The sequence below is a fragment of the Triticum aestivum genome, chromosome 1A, assembly GCF_018294505.1.
Source record: "Triticum aestivum cultivar Chinese Spring chromosome 1A, IWGSC CS RefSeq v2.1, whole genome shotgun sequence".
Lineage (NCBI taxonomy): Eukaryota > Viridiplantae > Streptophyta > Magnoliopsida > Poales > Poaceae > Triticum > Triticum aestivum.
In genome coordinates, this window is record NC_057794.1 from 93769313 (window position 1) to 93786717 (window position 17405).

Sequence of the window (17405 nt, forward strand, 5' to 3'; positions counted from 1 at the left end):
AAACATCCCCTCTCACAGTACCTCAAACTGCTCCTCCCCGACATGGAGGGGGGGACCGCGTGCTCAAACCAGCATCGTGGTGTGATGGAACCAACAAGAAGTTTATCTACTTCCATTTTTCACGGTGGAGGTGCGACTTGCGACAACGATGACGTCTTTTACTGCAATCGTTGTCGGGTTTTGCTATAGCCAGCGAGGAATTTTGCTACATTCATCCATTGCTAAGTTGTGACCCGCGACGGCGGCTACGATTTTTTGCCGCAACCGTCCACGGTTCTGCTACGTCTTGTGATTTTCTTGGTATGTCCATTCACAACAGAGTTGCGACCTGTAACAGCGGGCGATGATGATTTGCTGCAAGCATCATCTCTTTTTTGCTACGATCGGTGGGATTTTTTTGGTACATCCATTCACGAGGGAGTTGCGGCCCGCAATGGCGGTGACGATGATTTGTTGCAACTGAGGGAGTCCTGGATTAGGGGGTGTCCGGATGGCCGGACTATACTTTCAGCCGGACTCCTGGACTATGAAGATACAAGATTGAAGACTCCGTCCCGTCTCCGGAAGGGACTCTCCTTGGCGTGGAAGGCAAGCTTGGCGATACGGATATACAGATCTCCTACCATTGTAACCGACTCTATGTAACCCTAACCCTATCCGGTGTCTATATAAACCGGAGGGTTTTAGTCTGTAGGACAACATATACATCAACAATCATACCATAGGCTAGCTTCTAGGGTTTAGCCTCCTCGATCTCGTGGTAGATCTACTCTTGTACTACCCATGTCATCAATATTAATCAAGCAGGACGTAGGGTTTTACCTCCATCGAGAGGGCCCGAACCTGGGTAAAACTTCGTGTCCCTTGCCTCCTGTTACCATCCAGCCTAGACGCACAGTTCGGGACCCCCTACCCGAGATCCGCCTGTTTTGACACCGACATTGGTGCTTTCATTGGGAGTTCCTCTGTGTCGTCGCCATCAGGAAGGATGCCTCGCCACGTCTTTAAAGACGGCACCGTTGCTAAGGGAGCTTTGGCTGTCAGCCAAACCCTCCGGCTAGGTGGTTTTCTTATGACCGCCTGTTCGGCTTCTGCGCCGACGATGACCTCTCGAGCCATCGAAAACAATCTTCATGTCAGCTCGGAACTCGCCGAGCAGTTAGATCCAATGGAGCTCTCCTCCATAAACGAGCTCTTGGACCGCTTCGCCGCCCTGGGAGTCGCTACGGATTACGACCAGATTGGGCCTAAACCCGATCTGAGAGAGATTAACTCTCCCCAAGTCACCCATCACGTTGTCGTGGTAGAGGGACAGCGCGACGACCCTTCATCTATCTTAAGGACTCGCTACGTCCGGATTCCCGATCCCTCCAAGCCGGATACCCGCGGAGGGGAGGATATCACTCAAGACCTGAATTTAGAGTCAGGCGACGGGCTGAATTCATTGGATAACATCCAGGAATCCAAATTTTCGAGTTTGGAAATTCCTCGGCCTCTGAGCCTTAGATGGGGTGAGACTTCGGATTCAACTCCACCCACCCACCCCAACATAAGCGATCTATCCAAAATCAGGCAAGAGCCCGATGAAACAGTACATCATTACTGGGCCAGATTCCTCCTGGTTAAGAACAGGCTAAGGGACTGCCGCGAGGAAGACGCAATCTCAATCTTCTGCAATAATTGCACGAACAAGGGAATACTCAACGCCATAAGTCGCTGTGATATTACACGCTTCGCTGACTTGGCGTCCATTGTATGAAAGTACTGTGCGATGGGAAGTGCCTGGAAAACCAAAATAAAATTTTGGAACAATCCAGACCTGAATACAAACCCAGTCCGAAATAAAAGGGTGCATCATAACCAGACACCCGGGTCAAACACCAAAAAGCAAAAACCCTCTACAGGGCATGGAACCGTACTGGAAGGATGGCTTAATGGACCCTGTAAAATTCACAGTACAGAGGACGCCACACCAACTCACAGCCTTAGAGCATGTTGGATACTCCGCCAGGTGGCCAAAATTGGCGAAAATCTCCTAATTTCGGAGGCCACAGAAAGCCACCCCAGAGACACCAATACGGTATTAACAGTCTTCAAGACTTTCGCATCAAATAATATGCGAAAAAGGACACTCCGCAGCCTTGCCGAAGTCTACCAAGTAGCAACAATAAACCCATGGAGTGACACGGCTATTACCTTTAACGCCAGTGATGAACCTAAATTCCGAACAGCCCGAGCACCAGCCGCATTGGTCCTCAGTCCAATAGTGGACGGCTTTCGTCTGACCAAGGTACTCATGGACGGCGGCAGCGGATTGAACCTCATTTATGAGGAAACCCTTCAAAAAATGGAAATAGACTGGAACCGCATTGAGCGAAGCAGCACAACCTTTAGAGGAATAATCCCCAGCGCGCTGCACAGGAAAAATCACACTAGATGTGGTGTTCGGCACGCCGGATAATTACAGGTCCGAAGAGATCATGTTCCATGTGGCTCCGTTCAGCAGCGGTTATCACGCTCTGCTAGGGCGGGAAGCGTTTACAATCTTCCAAGCAATACCCCATTACGGGTACATGAAGCTCAAGATGCCCGGGCCTAACGGGATCATCACTCTCGCCAGTGATCCGGACATAGCACTCCGCGCCGAAAATAAGACAGCCGCACTGGCCCTCGAGGCACTATCCGAAAGCCCTAGCGGCTGAGGAACTGATTGCGCTGCGCTCTACGGTGAATAGGGACGATGTGGTACTCGATAAAAGATCCAAGTCCACCTCCTTTAAACCGGCGGACGAAATAGTCAAATTCCAAGTCCATCCAACGGACCCTAATAAAACAGCTTCCATCGGGGCACAGTTAAACCCTGATGTAGACGCCGCACTGCGAGAGTTCCTACGAGAGAACTGGGACATTTTCGCCTGGCACCCTTCAGACATGCCAGGAATCCCACGCAGGCTGGCCGAGCACAGCTTAAATATCCAAACATGATTCAAACCTGTCAAACAGGCTCTTCGGCGTTTTTCCGAACCTAAGAGATAGGCCATGGGAGAGGAGCTAGCAAAGCTATTGGAGGCTGGATTCATCAGAGACATAAAACATCCGGACTGGCTAGCAAACCTGGTGATGGTACCAAAGAAGGACAAATCCTGGCGCCTGTGTGTTGATTTTAAAGACCTTAACAAGGCTTGCCCAAAGGATCCCTTCCCCCTCCCCCGCATCGATCAAATTATCGACGCTACCGCAGGACACGATTCGTTGTGTTCCCTCGATGCATATTCCGGCTACCATCAAATCAAGATGGCAAAACCAGACTAAGCCGCAACGACATTTATCACACCATATAGCCCATTCTGCTTCAACACGATGCCCTTCGGGCTCAAAAACGCCGACGCAACATATCAGTGCATGATTCAGACATGTCTGGCAAGCCAGATCGGCAAAACAGTGGAGGCATACGTAGATGATGTGGTCGTCAAAACAAGACATGTTGAATCTCTAGTATACGACTTGAGGCTCACATTTGATAACCTCCGAACATACGACATCAAGCTCAACCTAGAAAAATACGTTTTCGGCGTTCCAGCCGGAAAGCTCATGGGCTTCATTGTATCCGGTAGAGGAATTGAAGCAAATCCAGCCAAGATCCGAGCTCTGTCGCAACTGGATATCCCAAAGGACCTCAAACAAATACAAAAGTTAACCGGATGTGTGGCGGCTCTAAGCCCCTTTATCTCCCGCTTGGGAGAAAAGGCCCTACCCCTCTACCGCCTCCTTCAGCGCACCGAAAACTTCAAATGGACGGATGCAACCACGGCCGGACTCGACGAAATAAAAACCATACTGGCAACAAACCCAGTCCTGGCCGCGCCAAACATTGGCGAACCAATGCTATTATACATTGCAGCAACACATCAGGTTGTAAGCGCAGTGCTCGTCGTCGAACGAGAAGTGGACGGACACAAATTCCCCCTTCAAAGACCGGTCTATTATGTGTCCACTGTCCTCACTCCCTGCAAATCACGGTACCCGCATTATCAAAAGATTGTGTACGCGGTATTCATGGCATCCCGGAAGCTACGACACTACTTTCAAGAGTGTTCAATAACAGTAGCCTCGGAAGTACCACTTAATGATATTATAAACAACCATGACGCAACGGGCCGGATTGCAAAATGGGCTATTGAGCTCCTCCCGTTCGACATAACTTATAAGCCACGGCGAGCCATCAAGTCGCAAGTCTTGGCCGACTTCGTTGCAGAATGGATGGAGGCCGAACTCCCTAAAGAGTATGGCACATATTCAAATTGGATCATGCATTTCGACGGCTCCAAGATGTTGGCCGGACTAGGGCGTCGTTTTGACGTCCCCCACAGGAGACACAGTTCAATACGTACTCTAGATTATGTACACGGACTCCAACAATGCAGCCGAATATGAGGCCCTTTTACATGGTCTCCGGATGGCAGTATCCATGGGCATTCAACGCCTAGAGGTGCGCGGGGACTCGAACCTCGCAATATCCCAAATAAATAGAGACTTCGACGCCAAGGATCCAAAAATGGCAGCTTACCGCAACGCCGTCCTAAAAATGTCAGCTCGGTTCGAGGGGCTTGAATTTCACCATATAGCCCAGGAAAATAATCAGGCGGCAGATGTCCTGGCACGCATCGGCGCAAAACACGATGTAGTCCCCCCAACATCTTCTTGGAAAGGCTGTTCAAGCCATCCGTAGTATGGGAAGGGGAGCCGAACAATAACAGCCCGGACCCAACCGACTGCCCGACACCGAACATTCTGACACAATTGGAGGCTCTGCCAATGAAATAACACCTTCAGCCCACGTAATAATGGCCGTCATCGCCCTGTGGACAGAACCATTCCTCGCCTACCTTACTAGGCAGGAACTCCCCAAGGACCAAAATGAGGCACACTGCATAGTGCGGCGATCCAAAGCCTACAAAGTCCACGAGGGAGAGCTTTATAAGAAAAGCACTACCGGAGTCCTTCAAAGGTGCATCTCCGAAGAAGAGGGACGGAACCTCCTGGCTGAAATTCATGCCGAACTGGGCGGTCATCACGCTGCAGCTCGGTCCCTTGTAAGCAAGGCCTTCCGTACAGGCTTTTATTGGCCGACGGCCCGGGCAGACGCTCAGGACTTAGTCCAACGATGCACCGGTTGCCAGCTCTTTGCAAACCAAAGCCATATGCCACCCACCGCCCTCCAAACTATCCCCATTACTTGGCCCTTCGCGGTCTGGGGGCTTGACATGGTTGGACCCCTTAAAGGCGGAACCCACAAGCAAAATACTTACTGGTCATGGTGGATAAGTTCACCAAATGGATAGAAGCCAAGCCTGTTAAGATGGCTGAATCCGGACCGGTGATAGACTTTATATCCGGGGTTGTACACCATTACAGCGTCCCCCACAGCATCATCACTGATAACGGCATGAACTTCACGGCCGACGAGGTAAAACTCTGGTGCAAAAACATGGGCATCAAGCTCGATTATGCTTCCGTCTATCACCCACAAACTAACGGCCAGGTCGAACGTGCAAATGGTCTTATCATGAGCGGCATCAAACCCAGATTAGTGCGGTCCCTCAAGGAATCTAACACGCACTGGGTAGAGGAGCTCGACTTCGTACTCTGGGGGCTGCGGACCACGCCGAATCGCACCACCGGATACACACCATTCTTTATGGTGTACGGCGCAGAGGCAGTTTTGCCTTGCGACATAATTCATGACTCACCTCGAGTGTGCATGTACGAAGAAAGAGAAGCCGAACTCGATTGGCAGGACAGCTTGGACGCATTGGAGGAGGAGCGTGATGTGGCAAAAGCCCGTTCCGCATTCTATCAACAACAGGCTCGAAGATACCAAAGCAGAGAAGTACGGGCCAAAAATTACACCGTTGGCGAATTAGTTCTACGACTACCGGACAAGAAAAAGGACAAACTCAAGCCCAAGTGGGAAGGTCCCTTCATAATTGACCAAGTCCTGACTGCTGGAGCGTACCGCTTGCGGGACGCATCGGATAACCGACTCGAGCCAAACCCATGGAGCGCAGCCCATCTCCGAAGATTCTATGCCTAGCGCTGGACTCTGTGTTCGTCTCCTTCCTCTGTCCATTTTCTATATATTTTTTGTCTTACATTTCTCTTCTTATTTCTCTCTCTCTCTCTTATATAGCCTTTAAAGGCTCATAAAGTGACGCGCTATCCGCACTCATTAAACCTGGGGGCTTCTTTAAACAGAAGCTTATTCATACGGGCTTCATGCCCAACACATGTGTCACACTTTCGCATGTACCTTTTATTCACCATTATATGCATCGATATGACTTAAGTTTTGGCCAAGCTGGGTTGCCCGGCTCCTGTGCTTACCCCTACGTTCCCAATTGTTCGACTAGGTGGTAAAGGGAGCACCTCTGCGATTGTTACTGCCGGGTCAGCCAGACGTGTACCTCAGACTGGGTGAAGCCGAAAGCTAGCGTTCTTAAAGGAATAATCGGTCGGTGAACTAAAGATGATCCTTTTTATTTTTATCTATATGCCCCCAGATGTTTTTCCTGCGTTTCTTTTCGCAGCCCGGACATGCACCTTAGGGCATGCCTCCCAGGGAAAGGAACCCCTAACGGAACTATTCTCCCTGGAAGATGTTTCTTACTAACCATGTAATATAACATAACTAGTCGGGCACTTGTCTGTTCACGCACTAATGACCCCTACGCCTGGTCTCCATGCATTCCCCGGTTCCTATATAACCGCATGAGAATTCAGACACACTCCGGACCGTTAGGTCCCGAGGCTGAAGCCAAAAGGTCGGCCATGACAAATGATCTACAATCCGGCTAGAAGGCATTATAAATGTCAATTAAATTACATAGTCATTTTGACTGATTGTATTCCTCTTCAATACCATCTAGCAGGCTGTCTAATTTACAGTCCTGCTGGGAATACTTTGCGGCCAACTCTACTTGGCCATATACTAAGCTTACAGGGATCTCCTTCCCATCGGGCCCTACAGGACCGACCTCGGCCATGTGGTTGGGGTCAGCCTTTGCATACCGCGTCTTTACCATGGCCCAGGCCTCCCTAGCGCCTTGACGGCAGGCTGATATCTTCCACAATCGGAAGTGCTGCCGTGCTCCCTTTAGCTTCTCCGCAAGCTCTCCAAGACCTTCGGGCATGGAGACGGATGGCCACAGGGCTTGGGCGACGCCTTGCATCGCCTGCCGAACTCGATCGAGCAGTTGCAAGAGCTCGGGAAGAAGGTCAGCCGTAGAACCGGGCATCTCCTCTGCAGGACGACCTGTTAGCACACCTACAGACATTGCTCTGTTAGTCGACTTCCCCGCTGAACTTTCTTTCAAAAGGTTCGTTCAAGCACTTACTAAATATGCCGCGCCAAAGCCGCTGATTCTCCTTCACGGAGTCTGACAGCTGGGCACGAACATCTTTCAGCTCGACGCCCAGCTTGGTGTTGGCATCTTGGAGATCGTTCTTCTCCCCCATCACCTTTATTAGCACCCTCTCACCAGCCTTTAGCTGGCGTAGGAGGTGTTGCCTTTCCGGATTCAGTCCGGCGCCATCTGCAATTTCATTTGTCAGATTCGCACCAAAGCCATGCTTCGCAAAATACTTATCTTTCGAAGTGTATATTACCAGAGGGGGTCTCCCTAGGCTCCTCTGCCGTGGCTAGTGCGGCCTCAAGTTGGGCTTTGCACTCTTCCAACTCCTTGGATAGTAGGGAATTCTTTTCTGTAAGAACCTGCGTAACAAATGATCCTTAAATCAGTTATTTTAACTGTTTCAAGTCTCGGGGGCTACTGGTATCTATATATAATTACCAAAATTTTCTTACCCATATGTATTTTACATATTGCTCCGTGGCTCTGGCTAGACCATCTTGAGCGGCACGGAGGTACGCATCTCTCGACTTGAAGGCATCTAACGCCTCTTGGGAGAAACAAGCGTCGTGAAGAATTGTCCGGCAACGCCTGTGGTTCATGGCACTCTCCACCTCAGAGTTGGTGGCAGACAACCCGTCCACATCCTCCATCGGAGGAGCGCCCGGTGCGCGCCTTGTGTTCGGCCCTGCTTCCGGGCCAGGCTTTGGAGCCTGGCTGGTGGAGGCGCGGTTGGCGGTCTCTCCGAATATAGTTCGGCAAGGTCTCTTTGTCCTGAAGAGAGCACACGTGTTAATATGCCTTTAAGGTATAACACCTGGGATAAGGGGGCGCGCCATACCTTTGCGCTGACGCCTCGGTCCGGATTGCACCTCTTTTCTGCCCACGGGGCCCTGCGGCCCCTCGTTGGCTTGTCGCCGCAGGTTCGGCCTCCCGTTTCTGGGAGGCCGGGATTAGCCCTGGATAATCAGCCATAATGGCCACCAGGGCGTTGTCCTTGCTCAATTGATGGAACACTCCATCAATCATATCCACCGAAAGGTCCGGATCCTCTTGAGAGTCCGGGTCGAGGGACCGTCCTAGGTCCTCGGGTTGTGGAGGAGGGTTGTTTATTTCTTTAACAGCCTGGCGCAGTTCCTGCATCGGAATCACTAAGATTGAATATTTAACAATAAGGATATAAAACGAGTGGGCAAGATGTGACCACTCACCCAGCTTGGAGAATTGTACATGGAAAATCCACCCTTTGGGTCGACACGGAGAAAATCCTCCTCTTCTCCCTTGTACAAGGCGGACAAGGTCTTTATTAGAGCCGCAGCCGAATCCGGCCCCTTACGGCCGTAGCGGGTGGTGTCGTCCTCCCTGTTGAAATCCCACATGGGGTGGCCTCTATACTGTAGTGGCTGCACCCCTTGCATGATGCATGCAGCCATGACCCTGATCATGGTTAGTCCGGAATGAGCTAACAATCTTATCCGGCCCATCAGGTAAACAACGTCCCTGTCACTTTCCCTCTGAGGGATCCGTGGGCGCCAGCTTAGGCGCTTCTTTAAGGGAGCACTGTTGAATTCAGGGAGGCCGATCCGGACAGGATCCGGCAGCGGGACATCTTCTATATAAAACCATTCCGAGGGCCAGTCTTCGGACGCCTTCTTTGGGGTTCCGGACAGATATCCGGTCCCGGCGATGCGCCATACTCCGGCTCCGCCCATTTGATACATTGACCCCTTCTTGGAACGGGGCACGAGGCAAAATAGCTCCTTCCACAGTCCGAAATGAGCTTCAACACCCAAGAACAGCTCGCAGAGGGCTACAAAGCCCGCGATGTGCAATACTGAGGCAGGTGTGAGATGATGTAGCTGGAGGCCGTAGAACTCTAGCAGCCCCCGGAGAAATGGATGGATTGGAAATCCGAGCCCCCTTATTAAATAAGGGACGAGGCACACCCGCTCTCCTTTGGAGGGATTAGGGGCACTCTCCGCTTGCTCTCCGCCGTTATAGACGGCAAGACCGGCTCGAACCGGGATCATATAGGCCGGGGGGAGAAATCCCTTGGTCTGGAGCGTCACTAGCTCGCTATGCGGGATGGAGCATCTTTCCCAATATCTAGGCTTAGGGCTGGAAGGGCGAGAGGAGGAGTCGCGACGGCTAGCCATGGTGGAATGGACCTTTGTCGAATGCGCTCTGATGAACACTCGCGAAGGGGGGAAGGTGTGGTTTGGATCTAAATCCTCGTCCCCTTAAATAGGTCAGCTCATTTACGTGGCTAGGGGTGTGAATGTAAAAACGCTCAGACCTTTCATATTCGTTTGACACGTGGGGAGCGGCCATTATTGGGCGCAGAAGCCAAGGAGCGCAACATCTACAAGAAACTGGACTTTATTCAACATGTACATGGAATTTGGAGGAGAACCCGCCTTGCAATGCCGAAGACAATCTGCGCGCCGGACTCATCGTCATTGAAGCCTGGTTCGGGGGCTACTGAGGGAGTCCTGGATTAGGGGGTGTCCGGATGGTCGGACTATACTTTTAGCCGGACTCCTGGACTATGAAGATACAAGATTGAAGACTCCGTCCCGTGTCCGGAAGGGACTTTCCTTGGCGTGGAAGGCAAGCTTGGCGATACGGATATACAGATCTCCTACCATTGTAACCGACTCTATGTAACCCTAACCCTATCCGGTGTCTATATAAACCGGAGGGTTTTAGTCCGTAGGACAACATATACATCAACAATCATACCATAGGCTAGCTTCGAGGGTTTAGCCTCCTCGATCTCGTGGTAGATCTACTCTTGTACTACCCATATCATCAATATTAATCAAGCAGGATGTATGGTTTTACCTCCATCGAGAGGGCCCGAACCTTAGTAAAACTTCGTGTCCCTTGCCTCCTGTTACCATCCAGCCTAGACGTACAGTTCGGGACCCCCTACCCGAGATCCGCCGGTTTTGACACCGAGAACAACCATCTTTGCTTTTTTGGTACGACTAATGGGATTTTTTGCTCAATCCATTCATGGTGTGACTGGTGGCCGTCATTCGCGGAAACTCATGCGTCGATGGTGAGGTCGGTGGACGCACCAGAGTGCTGCAACCATGGAGCGTCGACGGGCAGGAGTTGTAACCCATCGATGAGGAAGTTGCAACCGATCGTCGACGAATCTGCAACCAAAATCGACAAGCCTGGGGAGGTTCTTCGGCAAGCACCATCGCTGAAGATGATGTGTGATCCTGCCTTCATGAGCGAGTGCACCATGATCAGGGCTTTTCGTCTTGCAATGAGTTGCGGTAGGGAGGATGCGCTCTTGGAGCAACGGGTTGTCTTGTATCGAAGACGGGGAAGAAGACAATGACGTAGGGGGATAAATTAGATGTCTACACACTACTGGATTGCACAACACCACAGTAACCGGCCCAAATTTGAGCCGATCGCGCCTAACACGGCCCAAAAATTAATGACTTAGGCAATAGCACTAGAAGGATAGAAAAAGGTCTCACTTTACCTATTCCTCCAAACTTACCCTAAAGTTCACGTCACTAGCTCTATTCAGTTTACCTAAACTCTAAGATTCGCTCACAATGCCCTTTTCCTTCTCAATTAATTCAGCTTTTACTCATTTAACTCGATTTCATCCAAGTCAACGGTCTCATGTCAGATCTCTTTCTTCTATCTGTCACATCATTTGTTTCTCTCCTCGCACTTCATACTAAAACACTAGGTTTCTTTCAAATTGTATGTTAATTTGAAATGAATTTTACCAGATTTATCAGAATTATTGTCAATTTTTTCAATTTTGTGCGTGTAGTTTCAGTAAATGAAAAATTGAAATTGGAAGTAAAATGCTAGTTTTTTTCACACACATAGGTTCATTGCACCTGAAAATTTTACCACATTGGTCACTGAATTATTCTTGATGTACTGTAATGTAAGGAGAAAAGTACAACCTAAAGTGACCGAGGATTGATCCAGAGGTCACATTGCCATCCATGTTGAGAAAACTCTACCTTTGTTAATTTCCCACTCCACTTGCAATATACATTCCTTCACAAGTTTAATCAAGCTTTTTTCAATAAATTTATTATATTTAGAACTAACGTACTAACATTTGTGAGAATGCAGCAATTCCCCGCTCAGTGCATGCTTTACGTGAATTTTATAGAAAGATAAAAGCGTAAAAAAAACATAGGAGATCAAGACATAGTGGAAACACCACATGAAAGGGCACTCAGAGGGGTGTCACAAGTGGCTTACATGCCCTCGTGGCATGGCCCCTCAGAGTTGTCATAGTTATCCCAATCAATTTTCAAGATTTGTTTGTATCAATTGGTAGGTTCATGACATGCGTATCGTTGTGATCAGTTGTCTTAAAGCCACTAGACCTGCCACATACACATGTAACCAAATTAAAAAGGGTGGGAAGTAAATTTCGAATTAGTAGTAAGGAAAAAAATCATCAATAAAGTGCATCTTAGCAAAGTAGCAGTAATTGTGATCTCCAACAAAGATTGTTCATAATAATTTTACAAATGAGGGAGTGTCCCAGCCACTACGTTGAGTGATGCACATGCATGCAACCATCTTTCTAAAACCGTGATGGTTCTTAACAAAGCAAATCAATACGAATCACATAGTATAAACTCGACATGTCACATAGATCACACATCTTATTAGTAGACTGTCATCCAAGTTAACTGAACAACACCTAGGCTACCAACCCCAAATGGACACATCCAGTAATCAAAGTGTCATGCACCTTCAAGTCCCTATTTGACCCCTTCCACTTCCCATCACAAAGCTAATCCTCGAACATGTTTATGCACATTTTGTTGAGGGAGTAGACGAAGGTTAAATGCACAAATACCATGCACCACATTGATGGCAAAAGGACATTGAACAACAAATGTTTAATTGTTTGTTCTTTGTGCTTTTTCAATAAGGGAGTTTTTGTTCACTCAAAGCGCCACTTGAAGGTGATGCAACTGAAAATGAGGTCACATTTTCTGTCTGCATAACAATCACACATAGCCCAAGAGCGTACAAAAATCAAGGTTCATCGATAACAATGAAAAGTCTCGAGAAACATGAGAAAAAATGTCCCAAGATGATGGAAGACCGATCTAAAAGAGTTTGATAAGGCATAAGTGCTCAACCATACGATCCAAATAAACCAATAATCCAAATAAAATATGACAAACTGAAAGTGCTAGTTATCGACTAGAGGGGGGGGGGGTGAATAGGCGATTTTTATGAAAGTCTTCAAAACATGGGAGTTTCGAAGACAAACGATAGAAATGAACCTATAACCATGCAGCGGAAGGTAGACTACACTAGACAAGCCATAGTCAAGTATTCAATGAAGTGAGAGCACGAATACTAATAGAAGCTAGGTAGTACGGATCAGGATGGAAGATAGTATGAAACCAATCAGAACAAACAGTCACACAATGAAGACAAATATACAATGCAAACAGGCAATGACTTCACAAGGACCAACTGTAAATAAAGAGATGGGAAGGATAGAACCAGTTGCTTGTTGAAGACAATGATTTGTTGGACCAGTTCCAGTTGCTGTGACAACTGTACGTCTGGTTAGGGAGGCTGAGATTTAACTCAAAAGACCGTGTCTTCACCTTATTCCCCTTGAGCTAAGGACACCCAGTCCTCGCTCAATCACTCTGATAAGTCTTCAAGGTAGACTTCCAAACCTTCACAGACTTCGTTCACCGGCGATCCATAATGACTCTTGGATGCTCAGAACACGACGCCTAACCAGCTGGAGGATTCATAGTCCTCAAGTGTAACAAGTCTTCAGATAACACAGACAGGAAGACTTTAGTGATGCCTAACACTCTTTGGCTCTGGGTGTTTAGGGCTTTGTCCTCGCAAGGATTTCTCTCTCAAAGGCTTCGAGGTGGGTTGCTCTCAAATGATAAAAGTCGTGCACTAACTCTGAGCAGCCACCAATTTATGGTGTAGGGGGTGGGCTATTTATAGCCACTAGGCAACCTGACCTGATTTGTCCGAAATGACCCTGGGTCACTAAGGAACTGACACGTGTTCCAACGGTCAGATTTCAAACACACGCGACAACTTTACTTGGGCTACAAGTAAAGCTAACTTATCCAGCTCTGGATAAGTTTTGCTCTCATTGTCTTTGCTCGAAGACATAGGATTTTGGTTAAGCATCACTTCAGTCACTCTGACTTTGTTCACTGGGACCCCACTTAACAGTACGGTGGTTCCTATGACTCAACAAAGAAGAAAAGGAAACAACGAAACAACTAAGTCTTCACGCTCCATAGTCTTCATGCGAAATCTTCTCTTGTCATAGTCTTCAATGTGAATATCTTCACATACCACCTTTGTCCTCAATGTCTTCATACATTTTTAGGGGTCATCTCTGGTAGAACCGAATCAATGAGGGACTACTACCTGTGTTATCCTGCAATTCTCACAAACACATTAGTCCCTAAACCAGGTTTGTCATCAATACTCCAAAACCAACTAGGGGTGGCACTAGATGCACTTACAATCTCCCCCTTTTTGGTGATTGATGACAAACTGGTTGAAGTTTTCAATGGGGATAAAAGTATGTGAAATTGTAAAGGATTTAGGTATTGTCTTCGTAAGTAGCAGAAAGGCTCCCCCTGAAGATGTGCATATAAGTATTTTGCTTTTGAATGCAAATGCACATGGCAGGTTGTACTTGCAGAGCTCCTCTTCTACTTTTGAAGACAATTCATCATGCATGAAAGGATATAACGAAGATAATGACATGCATAATGAAAAATGGACGTCTGCAAAATGACTTCGTGCGGAATTTATCGTCGCACATGCGGAATTTATCATCGCATCACATAGTTGACGAAAAGGTAGCAGACGACCATCAAGTTTAAGTGTTACAACTCAAAACGAACCAAATGTATCAAAAGCGAGAGTTGTAAGCACTTGGCAAATGTAGCAAAAGTATAGCAACCACCCATATGGACCCGCTTAAAGACTATCAACTCATATGCTTCTCCCCCTTTTGTCAGTAATGACTAAAAAGGATTGAAGACATTGAGCTTCTACTCGTTCCCATGAGGAGTAGGCGATGCAGTAGGGTCATGGTTGAGGTTCGGTGCTGCAGAAGAACTTGGTGCGGTGTCGACACGCACTGAAGTTGGAGGTGGTGAGGTAGCATCATCTTGATCATCTATGACTTTGGCATTCACCGTTGCAGCTGAGGAGGAATAGTCAGAGTCTTTGAGTGAGGCAGTCCGACGCAAGTGAGCATTTCTTGGAGGAGTTGAGTCAAACTTGAATCTCTTTGTGAAGCCATCGTCTTGAAGATCAGCTTCAGCACTGAGCAATGTCAAGCTCTTCCATGACCTCCGACAGGTTTCATGTGTAACAAAGGCATTCTTGGTGGCAAGATTGCGAATACGATTGACGTCCACCAAGAGGCTTTGCATATGACGCTTAAGCCAGTCATGATTGTTATCCTGTTTCTGATGTAGAGCGACAAGAAGCTCTCGGTCATTGAGAACATGAGATCGCTTCTGAGGTCTTTGGGCGATGGTACTTGCAGTGGCTTCAGTATGGGTGCGAGGAGCACGTGTATTGCCAGCCAAGGGATAAACATGAGAAACGGCCTGAACTCCTTCAATGGGCTGGGTGAAGCTTTGATGATCGACATTGTGAATACAAATTGGCTCCTTTGCAGGCTCTGGGTAAATGGCTTCGACAGACAGATCAACCTCTGGCAAGAATATAAGATGATTGCACGCAGACGGCTGATAGTTGATAGCAGAGTGAAGCTTGATGAGGCGCATTACCCATGGAGCATAGAACTTCAGACCAAAGATATCGGAGCTAGATGCAGCCAATTGTCTGATGAAGAAGTCTTGAGCATTGAAGTTGATGCCATTGAAGATATAGAAGACCAATGTCTTCATTGCTCCTTCAAGCTTCGCTGCAGGAGAATGTCCTTTGACCGGCCAGAGAGTTCGCCTGATAATGTGATAAATAGTGCAGGGCAGATACTCTAGGTCTTCAACAAAGAACTCCTTAGGATAGTCAGCGTCTTGTGGCAGTGGCTTCATCATGCTCAGCATTTGGCTCATGTTTGGCTCTTGCTTCTGGAAGATGCTTTCCAACGCATTCTGGTATAGCTGACAACCTGGTTCATAATGTTCGCCAGGAGTGGGAAGGGTTGTGAGCTCAATGATGTCTTGGGCTTTAGTTTCATGGTGTACATCGCCTGTCATCCACTCAAGGATCCAAGTCTTCGGATCCCTGTTGTAGCCCGAATGTGAAGGGTAGCATAAAATTGTAGCAGAAGCTCTTCATTCCAATGTTCTTTGGCAGTCACAAACTGTAGAAGGCCAGCATCTCTAAAGCAGTCAAGGGCTTCTTCTAGGCAGGGCAGGCCAGCCATGGCTTCACTGTCTAGACGCATATGAGGGAAAATGCGCCCCTGATTGTATAAGATGCAGGAATAGTAGCTGCGCTACTGATAACTCCAGAATCGATCTGATGAGATTCTTGGCCTTGTGTAGGGGTTCTTGGCACTGTCAAAGAATGTGTTGTGTGCCTTGAAGCCATTCAGATTAAACGATCCTGGTGAAGTTGCAGTACCTGGAAACCTTGACAGCCTGGGCTTTGGCTTCTGGACCTGAGGCCTGTGCTCCACATGATAGTCAAATTGCGGATCGGCAGCAGGTGGGGGAACCAGAATGGACCAGCGGACGGTGGTAAGTTGGCCTTGATATAATGCTTGCTCAAGAGTGTGTGGCCGTGGAGGCGGTACAGGAGCAGTGGCATTGGCTTCGGGCTGCAGATTGGCTTCAGGTGCAATCACTTCTGGCACCACATTAACTTTAGGCGCCAGAGTGGCTTCAGGCGCCACACTAGCCTCGGCCATGACAACGTCATTGGCTTCAGTGTTGGTGTTAGTGGCCGCCTCAGAGTTTTCAACCTCCAGTCGAGTAGCTGGAGGGTCGGACATGTTCTCCTCGAGAACAACTTCAGGGTTGGTTGGGGGTGTAGCAACATGTTCTTCTTCATGCCTTGGTTCTTCTTGTTCATTGGCTGATGCAGCAGGAATATCTTCAGCCGCTTTGGCTTCAGACTCGGGGATGTTCGCATTAGGAGAGGCTTCAGGAAAGACTTGGCGTGAAATGTATTGGCGCTCTTCTCCTTCTGGAACACTTGACAGAGTGACCTATGGCCTTGGTCCTTTGCGAAGCCTGCGGAGTGCGGGCGATGCTTTGGAGAGGGAGTTGGATGGGCCACAAAGTCATTGTCTTCAAGCACCGAAGTGGTGACTTGAGGTGGGGGAGTACTTGGTGATTCTTCTCGACGGGGGGAGCCTTGTGGGTGATCAGCCCATGAGTCATCCTAAGCAATTGGCGTCAATGGACGACCAATGCTGGTGAGTTTGTTGTTTGTGAGAACAGGCGATGATACCACATTGTATTCAATCTGAGGAAGGACTTCATCATCTTCAACATTGTCTTGATGACCAATGTCTTCAGCTGCAGTGGGGTCAACAATTGGAATGTCTTCAACTTCTGGAGCCTCTGTGGAAGCAGTCTCATGAACTATCAACTGGCGCTCACGGTGTTCAGACGCGGGACGAGCAACTGAGATTGGCTCGATGACAAGGGGCTCTGTGGGAGTAGCCCGATCTTTCTTCTTGGTTTTTCTCTTCTTGGTCGGTGGAGCATCATCAGTGGTGGCCTTGGTCTTGCGCTTTCGGGCTTCGGCTTCAGCTGCCCTTGTTTTCTTGAGCTCTGAAGCCACTACGGGGACTTTAGGCTTTGAGCCTGTCATACTGGTCGGGAAGACAATGTGAGGTTCTTCCTACCTTGATGCTTCTGGTTGGGCTATAGCAGGCTTCTTCTTCTTGGTAGGCATTCTGGGGTTAATGCCTGGTCGCCCCAAAGCCTTGCGCTTTTCAGCTTCATTGTAGCCTTGAAAACATTTGGCAGCTAGGTGTTTCATGCGCTC